General features: G+C 41.7%; 1 pseudogene; it reads left to right on the forward strand.

Moving 5' to 3' along the window:
* The first annotated feature begins 7,565 nt into the window (after positions 1 to 7,565).
* On the forward strand, positions 7,566 to 8,208 carry LOC134368962 (SREBP regulating gene protein-like; annotated as a pseudogene).
* Positions 8,209 to 16,839: the final 8,631 nt, after the last annotated feature.

Here is a 16,839-nt window from a genome sequence, read left to right on the forward strand (position 1 = left end):
CATTTATTGCAGCATTGTCTCATCAGATTGTTAAACCAGCTAAACTCGAGAGAAAGAAATCGGAAAAAGATTTTATGTGTCTCCTTCTACTACCTCAACACAATAGATTGGAACTCTTCTTACTCTGAACAATGACAAGAACACAAGGAAACTGGAAAATTTGGCCCATTCACAGCAAAAGAGTTTTACAGAAACGATCCCTTAAAAAGCATAGATTGAAATTATTAGTCAGAGATATTAAATCAGCTGTCTTAAAAATGTTTAAAAAGGTAAACACCAACCAACAAAACAAACAACAGCAACAACAACAAAACCAACTCTGATCAAAGAAGTAAATGAAATTGGGAAAATAATGTCCAAACAAAGTGAGAATAAAAATAAAGAAATAGAAATTATGAAAAGAAACCAAATAGAAATTTCTAAGTGAAAATAACTGAAACGAAATAATAGAGGATATCAATATCAGAGTTGAGTAAACAGAAGAAGGGATTGGTGAACTTGAATGTAAACCATTGAAATTATTCAATCTCAGGAGTAGAAACATCTGAAGTAACTGTGAGATACTATTAAACATACCAAATGCACCTTACAGGAGTTCCAGGAGAAGAAGAGAAATAAAAGGACAGAAAATATCTTTGCAAAAATAATTGCTGAAAATTTCCCAGATCTGATAAAGATGGGAATAGTCATTCAGAAGCTCCACAAATTCTAAACATAATGCTATGGTGTGGATGTTTGCTTACCCCCCAAATTCATATCTTAAAATTAACACCTTGAATTCATACTTTGAAATACTTATGATTGGGATGAATGCCCAGAGCTAAACACTGAGAAGTGAGTCAAAATGACATTACAAGAAATCAACTAGATAGCAAAAAGAGCAGAAATATACTAATTGAGGAACAAAGCCAAGACATACAAGAAACAAATAAGTAAGTTGCTGAGAACAAAATTTTTTATTGTAAACACATACATTAAAAAAGAAGAAAGATTCAAACCAACAATCCTATAGTCCACCTCAAGGAACTAGCGGATGAAAGGAAATAATAAAAGATCATATAGCTAGGTTGACTTTATAAAGGTAGGATTGAAATTATTAAAAATAGAAACAAAAGTGGGACATTATTACTATTTTTTTATTGACACATAATTGATTGTACATATCTGTGGGTACGGAATTGAATATCAATACCTGTGTGAAATATATGATGCTCAGATCAGACTAATTAGTACACTCAACATTCCACAATGTAGCCTGTGCATTTTGGGTCTTGTTCACAAAGTCTATCCAATCCTACTTCCTGAAGTGTTTCCCCTATGTTTTCTTTTAGGAATTTTATAGTTTCAGGTCTTACATTTAAGTCTTTAATCCATTGTGAGTTAATTTGAGTATATGGTGAGAGGTACAGGTCTGTTTAAATTTTCTACGTATGGGGCTGAGCCCGTGGCGCACTCGGTAGAGTGCTGCGCTGGGAGCGCGGCGACGCTCCCGCCGCGGGTTCGGATCCCATATAGGAATGACCGGTGCACTCACTGGCTGAGTGCCGGTCACGAAAAAATGACAAAAAATAAAAATAAAAAAAAAATAAATTTTCTACGTATGGACGTCCAGTTTTCCCAGCACCATTTGTTGAACAGTCTTTTCCCCAATGTATGCTTTTGGTGCCTTTGTCAAAGATCAGTTGGGTGTAAGTATGTGGATCAATTTCTGGTTTCTCCATTCTGTGTCATTGGTCTCAGTGTCTGTTTTTATGCCTGTACCATGCTGTTTTGGTTATTACAGCTTTGAAGTATAATTTGAAGTCAAGTAGTGTTATGCCTCTGGCTCCCCCCCCCCAGGATTTCTTTAGTTATTTGAGGTCTTTTATTATTCTATATGAATGTCAGGAGTATTTTTTCTATTTCTGTGAAGAATGTCACTGGTATTTTGATTGGATTTGCATTGAATCTCTAGATTGCTTTGGTTAGCATGGACATTTTCACAATGTTAATTCTTCCAATCCAAGAGCTTGGAATATCTTTCCATCTTTTTGCATCCTCTTTAATTTCTTTCAGCAATGATTTGTAGTTCCCATTGTAGGGGTCTTTTGACTTCTTGTTTAAATTTATTCTTTTCATTTTTCTGGTGACTATTACAAATGGGCTCACTTCCTTGATTTCTTTCTGTGCTAATTCATTGTTGGAGGATTAAAACCCTATGCTATTTGTGTGTTCATTCTGTACCCTGCAACTTTACTAAAATCATTTATCAGCTCTAAGAGTTTTTTAAAGTCTTTAGGTTTTTCTATAAATATGTTCATGTCATCTGCAAACAGGGACAGTGTAACTCTGTCTTTTCCAATCTGGATGAATTTTATTTCTTTCTCTTGCCTGATTTCTCTGGGTAGTATTTCCAATATTACGTTAAATAGGAGTGGTGACTACAAGAGATGGGAAAGTGGGAAGGAGGGAGTTATCAAGAAATTGGAAAGGGCCACAAAAAATGATTATATTGTGTAATGTGGAATATACTAATTATCCTGATCTGCACATCACGTATTGCTCATAGGTATTGACATTCAATACTGTTCCCCACAGATATGTACAATCAATTATGTTTTAATACAAAAAATTTTTTATTATAGGCTGTTAATGATATTTGGATATGATTGATTCCATCAGGAATGCCATGGGCATGAATATGTATATAGGCATGAATAGGTAGTGTCATTTGTATCTGCTGCTAAAGCAAGGGCAACAGGCAAAGTGTCACATAATAAGTGGTCAATATATATTGTCAACTGAGTGGCATGGCAGTATGACAGAAGAGAGAAGAGAAGGAAAAAATATTAGCTCTTAGAGAAAGCATAAGAAAGAAGATAGCAGATGACTTTAGTTTAACCTAGTTTCCTCATCTTAAAAATGGAAATAATTAAAGTAGATAAAAGAGCTTCACAGAAATTTCAGGAGGATTAGATAAAAGAATATAAACTACCTAAACAGTGCCCATGAATTAAAAAATAAATAAATAAATATAGATTAGGCTCTCTGTAGTGTTTGCAGAAGATTGGTTTACCTAAATCTACCTAAAAGTCTTTACTTGCTACCATCTCAGGCAAAAATGATTTAAGAGATTTTCACCAAATCTAGGATGGTCTGACTTCTTAGAATTCAGATATTGTCAAAATTTACTTTGAAGGATAGGAGTGGTGACTATTGTACCAAGAAATCGGCACATTTCTTCCAAAGCAATAGAAACTTAATTCCTACAAGAGGCTAGGAAAAAAAAAATCGTCTATAATGAAGAAAAAGAACAGAGAAACGATGGGGTGTAAAATAAAACCCCCAGAAAAGATTTAAGCTGGCACAGAACAAAAATTTTCAGAAAGCTAATAAACACATGAAAATACGTTCATTCTCATTTCTCATCAGGGAAATACAAATTAAAAATAAAAGTGGGTACCGTAAATATGATTTAAAAGGCATAAATTTAATTAAACTAGCTGGCTGGTTAGATGGAAGGGTTGATGATTCTCTAAAAAGTTTTTATAACAAAAAAAGTTTCTATAAGACATTTAGAAGCAGCTGTGTATGTGGGAGAATTGAAAAAGCACATACATACCCAGGCAAAGCTTGTTCTTACAAAAAAAAAAAAAAACCTGAGAAAATCTTCCTCTCGTATGACCTCAAAACTGAAATAACATCCAGCTAATCAGTAAAGGACATCCCTGGTATACAGTCAGTCAGGAAAGTCTGAAAGAAGTTTCAAACGCCTACTTTTCAACAAAAAATAACAAGGCCTACAAAGAAACAGAGAAATGTGGCTGATTCAAAGAAAGAAAATGAAGTGATAAAAACCGTTCCTGAAGAAAACAAGCATCATGTTTATTAGACAAAGACTTTAAACTGTCTTAAGCATGTTCAGAAGGTAAAAAAGAAAGGTAAAGAAAAAGAACTAAAGGAAATCAGCAAAATGGTAAATAAACAGAATATCAACAAAGAAATAGAAATTTATTAAAAACAAAGAAACTCTGGAGAAAAACAGAGACAGAAACTCTGGAGAAAAAATTCAATGGCAGATTTGACCAGGCAGAAGAAAGAAATAGCAAAATTGAAGATAGGGCATTTGAAGTTATTTACTTATTTAAAAAAAAATTTTAATATTAACTTGTACATATTTGTGACATATAGTGTGCTGTTTCAATACATGCATATACTGCACAATGATTCATTTAGGGCAGACAGCACAGTCTTGTACCTGTCAATCTACCACTTCTCCCTCCACCACCTCTTGAACTCTAGTAACCATTATTCTACTCCTTACTTCTATGAGAACTACTTTGTTGTTGTAGTTAGATTCCATGTAAGAGTGTACTACGTGATATTTGTCTTTCCATGCCTGGGTTATTTCACTTAACATGATGGATTTCAGTTCCAACTATGTTGCTGCAAATGAAAGGATTCATTCCTTCCTCCCTCTCTCCCTTCCTTCCATACCTAAACAGTATTCCATTGTATATATACACAGTTTCTTAGACATCCATCTGTTGATGGATATTTAGATTGATTCCATCTCTTGGCTATTGTGAATAGCACTGAAATGAACATGGGAGTGCATGTTCTTTTTGATATATTGATTTCATTGCCTTTGCATATATACCCAGTAGTAGGATAGCTGGGTCATGAGGTAGATCTATTTTTAGTTCTTTTTTTAAAAAAAAAGATGACCAGTAAGGGGATCTTAACCCTTGACTTGGTGTTGTCAGCACTACGCTCACCCAGTGAGCAACCGGCCATCCCTATGTGGGATCCGAACCCGTGGCCTTGGTGTTATCAGCACCACACTCTCCCGAGTGAGCCACAGGCTGGCCCCTGTTTTTAGTTCTATGAGGAACCTCTATACTGTTTTCCACAATTACATTCCCACGAACAGTATTGGAACGTTCTCTTGGCTTTTGACATTATTGGGTAGAGGAACAAAAAGAAAAATGAATGAAGAAAACTGAAAAGAGCCTTGGAAACTTATGGAACATGACCAAGTGGATTAATATATGCATTAAGGGAGTCTCATGAAGAAAGAGAAAGCTTATTTGAAGAAGTAATGCATGTAAACTACTCAAATTTGGAAAATGACCTAAATCTATAAATCTAAGAAATTCAATGAACTCCAAGTAGGATAAATCTAAGGAGACTCACACAAGTCAAGTATAATCCAACTGCTGAATGCCAAAGAGAGATAATCTTGAAAGCAGTAAGAGAAAGCCTGTTTTTGTGCAAAGGGGAGCCACAATAAGGTTATCAGCAACTTTCACAGCAGAAAACTTGCGGGAAAAAGGCAGGACATGATATATTTAAAGTGCCAAATGGAACACCACCCCATCCCCATTTTTCTAGATATCTGCTAATAAAGGGCTTCAGATTCCATGGAATCTCTACAGAGACATTGATCAGATTCAGGTTTGATTTTAGGGCAAGATTATCTTATTGGCATTTTTTCCCTTAGAGACATGTCATGTATTTCTTTTTGTGACAGCAGGGACAAATACTTTTTTTTTTTGATAATCCAAATAATATCTTATTCAATTTTGGCTATCTCACATGATTTTCCTGAGCTATTGTCAATAATTTGGGAGTCATTTTTTTCTGAGACAGTAAAATGTAAGTGATTGAGAAAATAGCTTATTCATTCAACAAATATTTATTGATTTCTCATTCTTTGCCAGATATACAGTGGCAGTTCTACATGCAAACAAATATGCTCTTTTCCTTCTGTTGCTTCCAGCTTAAAGTTTCACATCCTCAGTACCACTGACATGTTGGGCAGATAAGTCTATTTGTCCTGTGTTTTGTAATTTGTGGTCTGTACCCACAAGATGTCAATAGTACGGCATTTCTCTCTTCATATCCAAACTCAGGAGAATAGCATAATAAGCTTCTATGATGCATCACTGGATCCAAGAACTATCAACTAATGATAAACTTGTTCACCCACTTCCTCCACATTCTCTTCTATCCATATAATTTTAAAGCAAATCCTAAATATTTCATATTTCTATAATTATTTCCATATATATTTCTAAAAGATATGAACTCTTTAAGAAAATAAACTAAAATAACATTATCAAATTTAAATTTTTAAACCCAAATTTTAAAAAACGTCCTTAATACCACCAACTATCCACATAGTGTTCAAATTTCCAACTATCTCATAAATATAATTTTTTTTTCCAGTTTGAATGATTCTGGATCCTAATATGAGCCACTTTACATAAGCTATGTCTCTTAAATTTCTTTCTCATCTGTTGTTTCTTCTGTACCTTCTTCTCACCTTCCCCTCCTCACTGGAGTTTATTTGTTGAAGAAACAAGGTCATTTGTTGGGTCGAGTTTCCTGAGTCTGAATTTTTACTTATTGCATTCTCGAGGAGATGTTTAACTTATTTCTCTGTTCTCTGTATTTCTCACAAGCTGCAATAGAATCCAAAGGCTTTGTATTAGTCCGTTTGTGTTGCTATAACAGAATTACCTGAGACTGGTTAATTTTAATAACAGAGGTTTATTTGGCTTATGATTCTGGGACAGCTGCATTTGGCATGGGCCTCAGGTTGCTTCTACTCATGGTGGAATTTGGCAGGTACAGGCAGATCACATGGAGAGAGGAAGGAAGAGAGAGAGAGAGGAGTTGCCAGGGTCTTTTAAACAATCCGCTCTCATGGGAACTAATAGAGTGAGAACTCACTCACTAATCCCCCCGCCCCCAAGGAGAGCATTAATCTATTCATGAGGGATCCACTTCCATGACTCAAACAGCTTGTAGCACTGCCACATTGGGGATCAGATTTCCACATGACTTTTGGTGGGGAAAAGACATCCAAACTCTATTAGGCTTTGATCAGATTCAGGTTTGACTTTTTAAGCAACACGTTGTAAGTGCTTTTGTGTGCTATTCTGTAGAGGTACGTCATATCCAGTTGTCTCTCTTATTGTGATTGTAGCAACCAATGATGCTCAAAGCAAAGAACCAGTCAATTCGTGGAGATTTGAAAATAGTAATATTCTAATTCTATTATTACTTCTTCATGATTTCTTGGGATGCTTCCATAAAGAAATATTTCCCCCAGGTATAGGTTGGGTACCAGAGGTCTAACGTAAATTTGAACTTTGAACATCACATGTCATATATAGAAACTTCTGGCCTGGCTCTGGTGTACACTAGATATCAGCTGTTACTGTTTAGAGAATGCACTTATAAAGTCAAGTTTGACATAACTGTGGGTTTGCAGGTTTGTTGAGATTTCTGGGGGCAGTTACGGAAATTTTCTCTTCCTGGGATTTCCCGGCACCAGTTGGGAACTTATGGTAGAGTTCTACAAACTCAAATCCCTCTTGAAGCAGCAGCAGGAGTCTGAGAACAAGGAACTTCAGTGAGCCCAGGAAGTTGGAAGCAGAAGAGGTTTGGAAGCTGGCTGGGCTGCTACGCCAGAGGCCACTGCCAAGGATGGGACAGATGTGCACACAGGGGCTATATCTTCCAGGTTCAGGTCTGTCCTGCTCCATGTCCTGGGTGTGCTGCACATTCACTTCTGGATGGTGAACCTGGAGGCCATTGTGTGGTGGCCAGCTTCTGTGGAACAGGTTGGTGCTTGCCCTGAACTTCAGACTCTTGCTGGTGTACTTCCTCAATAGCACCTTCAAGCAGGAGTAGAGGGCAGTAAGAGACAGGAATCTCCTCCAGGTTCAAGACCATGACCAGCCCATTCCGTGGAAAGTGCAGTTTAACTGAAATAGCAGTCGACCAATCAGTGTGTAATTCCTTTCCAGAGAAGCACCTCATCACGGATGAACTGGGATATATTTGGGAAAGGAAGTAATTGAATGGCTGCTGTAGCATCAACGACCCTAGGACAAAGCAGCACCTTTGCAATTACTGCTTGTCCAACCACTGTTGGTAGTGTCCACTGCCTGAAGCTGGACAACTTCTCCTGGAGGCTTCCTGAGCTGGACAGCTGTGAGGTCCAGAACCTCTTCACAGTAGTTGAACATCACTTTGGATTGTGTTAACTAAATGCGGGACCTCATCCCAGAGCATGCAGCATGAGACACCTACAGGGATCCTATAGCAATACATCTTCCTGGCATGAGGGGCCTGCTGCAAACTTGCTCAAACATGGGTAAAGGGGCCCAGCTGAGGATATTCCCTCCTGGAGCCAGACCACAGTGCTCACACTAGTCCATTTAGAAGATGAAGAAGATAAAGGCAGTGTGAAGAAACCTTGGCGTTGACCAAGGTGACAGATGGAACTCTTCCATAAAGCAAGTTGGAGCCTCCAGCTGGCCCAATCCAGGCAAGACAGAAATACAGGCCCAGCTTGCGGTGGTGCCAACGTTCTTGGTTGACTTGAAGTTAGTCCCTGCATAGGGACCCATGATTTGTGTTTGTTAGGGGCCAGGTGTTTACGTCAGTTTGTTTGTTTGTTTATCTATTTGCAGCTGGATGGTATGGGTTCTTACAGTTTTGATCTGTGCCCTTTTACTGTAAAATTACTTATTGGATTTCTTTGGAGTAGTGGTACAATTATGTTTTGTGTAGGAAAATGCCTGGCTGTTCTAGTTGAATATATTCAAATAAGTTAAAAAAAAAAAAAAAAGAAAAAAAAGAAGCAGTAGAGGTTCTTCTTGCTAGCCTTAGGGTGCAACTTGCTAGCACAGAAATCTTTAGTAACAGGTGGGAACAGGGACTTGTTCCTTCAAAAGATTTCCTATGCTATCGCTGAAAATTGCTGTCCCTTTGGAATTTTTATTTATTTTTTATTTTCATTTAATTTAATTTTATTTTACTTCCCAAAATACATTGTACTTGATTTCATGCCCCTTTATGCATTCCTCTCCATCTCCCTGCCCGCCCCCCATCTGTGCACTTGGCTTAAATAGTTCAAGGAATTTTTGTGGTTATTCTGTCTTCTTCCCTCTATTAGTTTGTCCATTTATTTATGTATTAATTTTTAGCTCCCACAAATAAGTGAGAACATGTGGTATTTCTCTTTCTGTGCCTGACTTGTTTCACTTAATATAATTTTCTCTAAGTCCATCCATGTTGCTGTGAATGGTAGTATTTCATTCTTTTTTATAGCAGAGTAGTATTCCATTGTGTAGATATACCACAGTTTCCTTGTCCACTCATCTGATGATGGACATTTGGGCTGGTTCCAGCTCTTGGCTATTGTATATAGAGCTGCAATAAACACTGGAGTACAGGTATCTCTTCAACATGATGATTTCCATTCCTTTGGGTATATACCCAGCAGTGAGAGAGTGATTAGAAGCCAAAGGGAAGATAGGGCTGACAAGTGACATATGTTCTGTATAGCTGCACAGGGCCCACAGCTCTGAAGGGACACAACCTAGTTTAACGCTTTAATGTCAGAACTTTGAAATTTTTGATATTTTTTGAAAGAAGGCTCTGGCATTTTCATTCTGCAGTGGGCTCCACAAATTATGTAGCTAGTCCTGGACAGGGACATCATGCAGAAGAGATGCATGGAAAACAAAGGTAAAAGTGAAGCTTTGCTTATGGCCTAGAACTGGCTCCAACCAAAGGAATGCAAACTCCTATGAACATTTCAGGACACTTTACTCTAGTTTCTTCCCCTATGTAAGTGCATTTGTGGCACTGTTTAGAGTTTTTAACTAGGTGTTTTTCTATCACATTAACAGTGCTTTACTAACTTTCCAGATACTTTCCTGGCAGAAAGTCTTGAAGTCAGGGTATAGTTTCCTAAGGCTGTTGGCTGCAAAAAAAATAGCACAGACTTGGGCAACTTATATAACCGAAATTTATTTTTTCACAGCTATGGAGGCTGGGAGCTCCAGATGAAGGGGAGGTGTCTTCTAAGGCCTTTCTCCTTGATTTGTAGGTGGCCTCTTGATAATCTCATGGTGATACCTCTGTGCAGACATTTCTAATGTCTCTCTGCATGTTCAAATTTCCTCTTCTTAAAGGAACACCAATCAGATTGGATTAGGGCCTACCCTAATGGCCTTTAATCAGTGCTTTAAATATCTCAGCTTTGAGGGGCTGAGGTTTAGGGCTTTAGCATATGAATTTTGTGGAGATACAATTTAACCCATAACAGGCCTGGAGCACTAAGTAGCTAGGGAATACAGAGCAAGACAGAGCCCAAACTTTGGGGTTTCTGATTCGGCATGTCAGAGATGCCGGCAGAAAATAATTGACCACCAGGGTTTGTTTGGTCAAACGTGGTCAGTTGACCTAGCTTCCCCTCCAGCAGTGGCCAGCTGGGGTGTCTGCCCAAACTATCGGATCTCACAGACTGGAAAATGGAAGTGCACAGGGAAAGTCAGGGGAAGACACCCAGAGTGGCGATCCCTGGATTAGCTCTTCTGGGTATCTTCTGGCAGCCACCTGCCCAGATCCCCGCTTCCAGGGGCGTCTCGCTGCGGCTTTCTCCTCCAGCTAGTGTTCTTCTTCAGGTACCAAGAGCTTATCTGGTCTACCCCCAGTGGCTTTACCCACCTTTGAATGGCCAACTTATTTATTCTGGAGATCGAGTACAGCACTTTTCTCACGTTCTACCACCACTAATGCGGGCTGATGGAGGATGCCAGATTGGTTAGGGGGCAGGGCCGATGCGGAAGAGACCATTCGGGCTCTCAGCGAGGTGGTAGGACGTGGTAGAGCGGGAGGAAAGAGGAAGGAGTGGCAAGGACAATAAGGTTGAGGAAAGAGAAAGGGAAAGGAAAGGCAGTAACAGGGGAGGGAGGTGGTGAAGGTGAAACAACGAGCGGAAGGAGTAGGAATAGAGGGTTGACGGAGGTGTAGTAGTGGTCTGCAAGAGAAGAAGCAGAGGAAAGGAAGGTGAGGAGGAGCAGAGGTCAGGGAAGAAAGAATCTACAGAGAATGCAAGAGGAGCAGTGGGCTGGGGGCGAAGAGGAAGAAACGAGAGGAGGAGCAGAGGGAGGAGAAAGAGCTGCCAAAACCGAAGAGGGTGGGTAAAGAGGAGGAAAAATATTAAGAGGGCGTGGGGAAGGAGGAGGAGTAATTCAGGGAGATAGTAGGAGGAGTAGTGTGTGGAGGAGGGAAGCAGAGTTTTATGCTAATTATACTGCCCGCAGTGCCTCTGGGAGCAAAGATGGCGGGGCACGCCTTGGGAAAGAAGGGTCGGCCGACTGAGCAGTAGTATGTAGTTTTCAGGCTGTGACTTCGCTTGCGTGGCAGAGGTGACGAAAACGGAACGGAGGCGCCGCTGTGCGGGGGCATCGCGGATGATGCGTCAGGCTCGGCAGGAGGCTCCTGACCGCCGCCACTGGGCCCCGGATGCCACGCCTTAGTGCTGGCTGAGGAATTAGCGCGTTCAAGGCGGTCGGGCGGCGGCGGGGCTCGCGCTGTCATGCCACGCCTGACCCGCAGTGCGCGGCGACGGTGGGAGCAGCCCTGCAAGTCCAAGCAGGAGCAGCCGCGTGCAACCCCTGCTGCTGTCCTAGGAGTCCACGCACCCTCCTCAGAGCCGCCGCTGCCCGCCCGCCACGACTACGACGGCCGCGTCTTCTACATCGACCACAATACGCGCCATACGTCCTAGATCGAACCCCGAGACCAGTAAGGGGACTGGCGGGAGGTGCGGGTGCCGCCCCTGAAGCCATTGGCACGCTCCGCCGCCTAGGGTCTGGCGACGCTCCTGCCCGCAGCCCGAGCAAGGATCAGGGTGCCTCATACCGAGGACCATGTGCGATAATTGGAGTTTTCCACACATGGAATCTACCTAAGCGGGAACCTGGGTCTCTTCTTGAGCTCCGTCGGTGGCGGAAAACACTGTATCTTGATTCCTTTACCTCAGCCGCTCTCCCACGCCTGAAACCTGTAGGTCTCGGATTTCTTTTCTCTCAACTAATGATCTTCTTTTTCCCTTTCCGTGGCGTCCGCGCCCTTCCCTTTTCCCTGGTTTTGGGCTGTGCCCCTTCCTCATATCCCTTTTCCAAAGCAGTTTCCTTCTCTGGCCCAGCCGTCACAACCAGCCCCGCGGTGGCTACATTAACCCGTCACTTTGTAGCTCAAACGTGTACCACAGTTTCGGACTGTGGGTTCCTTGCTTGGAGAGATCGACCTGGTTTCCATACAATGCCTGACGCACTCGGGGTCTTGAGGTAATCCGAACCATTTTGGACTTGAGAAATCCTGTTCCCAAAGTATGTTGGTTGCTCTTTAACTCCTCAAAAATCGCTTGAGTGGAAATATTGTTTTAAATAACTTTCTCTGCCTCGACTCCAACGGAATATGATTACACCTATATGCTTTTGGAGTCAAAGAAAAAGAAGAGTTTTTGGCTTTCCTTTTTGTGCGAATATCACAACGCAGAAAATTGTCTTATTCATGTAAAAGAATGAGGAAAATGCTCCCCTCACCGCCTCTCCTCTATCTCTCCTCTCTCCTCTCTCTAGTCGCTTAACTCTCTCTCCTCTCTCTCTCCTCTCTCCACTCTCTTCTTTCTCTCCTCAATTTCTCTCCTCCCTCTCCCCTCTATCCTCTCTTTTTCTCCATTCTCATGTCTCCCATCTCTCCTTTCTCCCCTCTCTATCTCCTCTCTCTCTCCTTTCTGTCCTCTCTCTCTTCTCCTCTCTCTCTCTCTCTCCTTTCTCCTCTCTCTCCTCTATCTCTGTCCTCTCTTTTGTATACTTTCTCCTCTCTCTCCTGTCTCCCTCTCCTCTCTCCTCCCTCGCCTCTTTTCTCTCTGTACTGTCTCCTCTCTCTCTTCTCTCCTCTGTCCCCTTTGTCTCTCCCTCCTCTCTCTCCTCTCTACTCCATCTCCTCTATCTCCTTCTCCCCCCTCTCTCGACTGTTTCTCCTCTCCCTCTCTCTCCTCTCTCCCTCCTCTATCTCTCTCTGTCTCCTCTCCCCTCTACTGTCTCTCCTTTCTCCTCTCTCTCCTCTGTCTCTGTCCTCTCTCTCCTCTCTCTACACCTTCTCCTTTCTCTCTCCTGTCGCACCCGTCTCTCTCTCCTCTCTCTACTCTCTCACCCCTATCTCGCTCTCCTCTCTCTCTCCTCCTCTGTCTACTCTCTTTCTCCTCTCATTACTCCCCCTCCTCTCTGTCTCCTTTCTCCTTTCTCTTCCTCTCTCTCCTCTATCTGTATTCTCTTCTCTTTCTCCTCTCACTCGCTCTCCTCTCTGTTTCTCCTTACTATCTCCTCTCTCTACTAACTCCCCTCTCTCTCCTCTCTCCTGTCTCTCTCCTTTCTCCTCTCTACTTTCTCTCTCTCCACACTGTCTCTCCTCTCTCCTCTCTCTCCTCTCTCCACTCTCTTCTTTCTCCCCCCCCTCCTCTCTCTAGTCTCTTGGCTCCCTCTCTCCCTCTTCTCTCCTTTTTCTACTCCCTCTCCTCTCTCTTTCTCCTCTCTACCCTCTACTCACTCTCCTCTCTCTCTCCTCTCCCTCCTCTCTCCTCTCTCTACTCTCTGTTCTCCTCTCTCCTGTCTCTCCTCTCTCTCTCCTCTCCCTCTCTCTCCTGCCTCTCCTCTCTCTCTCCTCTCTCCTCTCCTATCTCCTCTCTCCCCTCTCTCTATCTTCTCTTTCTCTTCTCTCTCTCCCCCCTTTCTCTCACTCCTCTCTCTCCTCCCTCTCCTCTCGTGTCTCTCTGCTCTCTCTTCTCCCCCATCCCATCTCTCTGTCCTTTCTCCTCTCTCTCTCTCCTTTCTCCTCTATCTCGCTCTCCTGTCCTCCACTCTCCTCTCTCTACTCCCTCTCCTCTGTCTCTCTTCTCTCTCCTGTCTCTCTCCTCTCTTGTCTCCCTCGTCGGCCTCGATACTCTCCTCTCTCACTCTCTCCTTTCTATCTACACTCTCTCATTTCTCTCCTTTCCCTCTCTCCTCTCTCCTTTCTCCTCTAACTCTCCCACTCCTCTCTCTCTTCTCTCTCTCCTATTTCTCTGTTCCCCCTCTCTCTCCTTTCTCCTCTCTCTCCTCTCTCAACTCTATTCTCTTCCTCTCTCTTTTCTGTCTCTCTTTATCCTCTAGTTCTCTCTTCTCTCTCCTCTTTGTCTCTTTCCTCCTCTCTCTCCTCTCTCTACCCTCTCTCATCTCTCCTCTCCTTTTCTCCATTCTCCTCTCTCCATGTCTCAATCTCATCTCTCTGTTCTCTCTCTCATCTCTCTCTACTCTCTCCTCTCTCTCCTTTCTCCTCTCCTTCCGCTCTCCTCTCTCTACCCTTTCTCTCCTCTCCTCTCTGTCTCTCCTCTCTTCTCTCTCCTCTCTCTCCTCTCTTTCCTCTCTCTCTCTCTGTCTCTCTCCCCTCTCTGTCTCTCTCCTCTCTCCACTCTTTCTCTCTCCTCTCTCCACTTTCTTTCTCTCTCCTCTTTCTCCTCACTCCTCTCTCCCCCCACCTCTCTCTCCTCTCTCTCTCCCCTCTTGTGTCTCTCCTCTCTCTCTCTACTCTCTCCTCTCTTTCTACTCTCTCTTCTTTCTCCTCTCTCCTCTTTCTACTTCCTCTCCTCTCTCTCCCTCCTCTCTCCCTCCTCTCTCACTCCTCTCTCTCTCCTCTCGGTCCTCTCTCTCCTCTCCTCTCTCATCTCTCTACTCTCTCTCTTCCCCCTCTGTCTCCTCTTTCTCCTCACTCTCTCCTCTCACTCTCTGTACTCTCTCCTTTCTCTACACTCTCTCCTCTCTCTCCTTTCTACTCTCTATCATCTCTTCCTTCTTTCTCTCCTCTCTCTCTCTCTCCTTTCTCTCTTTTCCGTCTCTCTTCTCACGACCCTCCCTCCCCTCTCTCCTCTTTCCTGTTTTTGTTATTGAATGTCTTTTTTATTTTTTCCTGATATCACTTAAGTTACAGGTGTTTTTAAAAAGGACTTTCTTAATGCTTAAAGTGTCAGTTGAATGATAAAAGTGAGTGTCTTCCTTTTTCTATAAAGTAATACATCTGTTTATTTTTTGTTTGTTTGTTTTGGTGGTTGGCCAGTGGTATCAGCACCATGCTTTAACCAACAGAGTAACCAGCCAGTCCAATCTATGTACTTTCATCAGACATTTTCTTTTAGCTAGTGTAAATTCAGCATTCAGGTTGAACTTTGGTTTCCATAGTTCATTGCATGGAATATGTGTGTAATGTTTCATAAGACCAAATTTAAATTTGCAGCCTGGGTTTGGTTGCAGCTTGGCATCTGTATTTACCTGCAACCGAGTTAATTATTAATAGAAATATACTACTAAGTTAGGCTTTTTGGTTGTTTATATAAAAAGTTAGATTACTTTTCATTATCTAAAGGTATATAGGCAGCATCAGGCCAAATTTAAGGTAATTTAACAATTTTCCCCTTTCAGTAACTGATGTGATTTGAATATTTGTGCCTCTAAAGCTTATGATGGAGCTTGATTCCCAATATTGTATTTGAAATGTGTGGCCTTTAAGAGATGATTGGATCATGAGAGCTGTGCACATGATTAATGGGTTAATGGCTTAATGGGTTATTTTGGGAGTAAACTGGGGGGTGGGGTTTAAGAAGAGAAAGAGAGAGTACCTAGTGTGTTCAGTCCACTTGCCATGTGATTCCCTTTGACTCCTCAGTACTCTGCAGAGAGTCACCACCAGAGGAAAGACCTCAACAAATGTTTCCCCCTTTACCTTGGACTTCCTAGTCTCCTATAATGTAATAAACTTTATTTCTTTATTAATTACTCAGTTTCTGGTATTCTGTCATAAGCAACAGAAAATGGACCATCAGCCTTTCAGTTTTGACCAAAACCTTGGGAATTCGTGTCATTCTGTCACAATCACAATGGAGTTATTTGGTCTCAGTATGGGATTCACAAGATACAACATCAGGGCAGTTGAATATGTCTTAGTGTTCCTCTTGATCTAGTCGAAATGATACTGTTCAGCATGTGATGGATGGCTGCATGTACATGTCTTAGACTCTGAAGAGGATATGGTGCACCCGTGAGACTATTATGACTATCAGGAGGATAACATCAAGAGTGTACTCCTTAACAGGAGCCTTCATGAACTGAACTGATCAAAATCAAAGATGTCAAAGTTTAGGCAACATAGGCAGTCCAACAGTATTTGAATCTGCTTGGTCATAATCTTTGTTCTGGTATGATAGAAATTAAGAACCATAGCCTGCTTTAGAAATGTTCTGACTTAAAGAGGTATCCAGTTTTGTTTCTTAGTCCGGTAATACAAATTATAGTAACCTGGAATCCCACTAGAAGAAAGATACATATTAGAAAAGCTTGGAAACTTCAAGCTTGCCATCCACCATTTAAGATGCCTTCAACACAACTGTTAGCAGCTCCCATAAACACACCATGAGTTACTTTCCTTTGAGATATTTCTTAGATGTATTTAGTGGCAGTGCCTAAAGAAACAGTCATATGAACCACCATTTAAATTAACTTTCTGTAGAAGCAAAATTAGGGGAAATATAGGTACAACATGTTTTGTTTAGTACTGTATGCAAGCCCCAAACATGGGCATAGAGGAGATACAAAGTTGTATGATGTTGCGTTAAATGCTTTTGTTGAATACGTATGTTATCATCCATCTTTCGGAGGATATTTTCTAACTGTTTAAACTCCTGGGAAGCCTGGTTGGCTACAATGTCTAAGATGTCCCCAAATTCACAGATTAGTTTAAAATTCCATACAACTTGCAACCCACGACAGTCAAGAATGAGCCCTCAGGAACTCCTCTGGAATCTTTTTTCTGGGGAGACCAGCATATTTTTGTAAGCCCCCAAATTTCTCTGGTTTTCTGCTGGAGCATAAGCCCTAGGTAAAGCCATTTACAATTTATGGTTGCATGAATTTTTCTTATAGGGAAGAAGAAAGGATTAGGACAGATGGAAATGGT

This window comes from Cynocephalus volans, chromosome Y (assembly GCF_027409185.1).
Source record: "Cynocephalus volans isolate mCynVol1 chromosome Y, mCynVol1.pri, whole genome shotgun sequence".
NCBI lineage: Eukaryota > Metazoa > Chordata > Mammalia > Dermoptera > Cynocephalidae > Cynocephalus > Cynocephalus volans.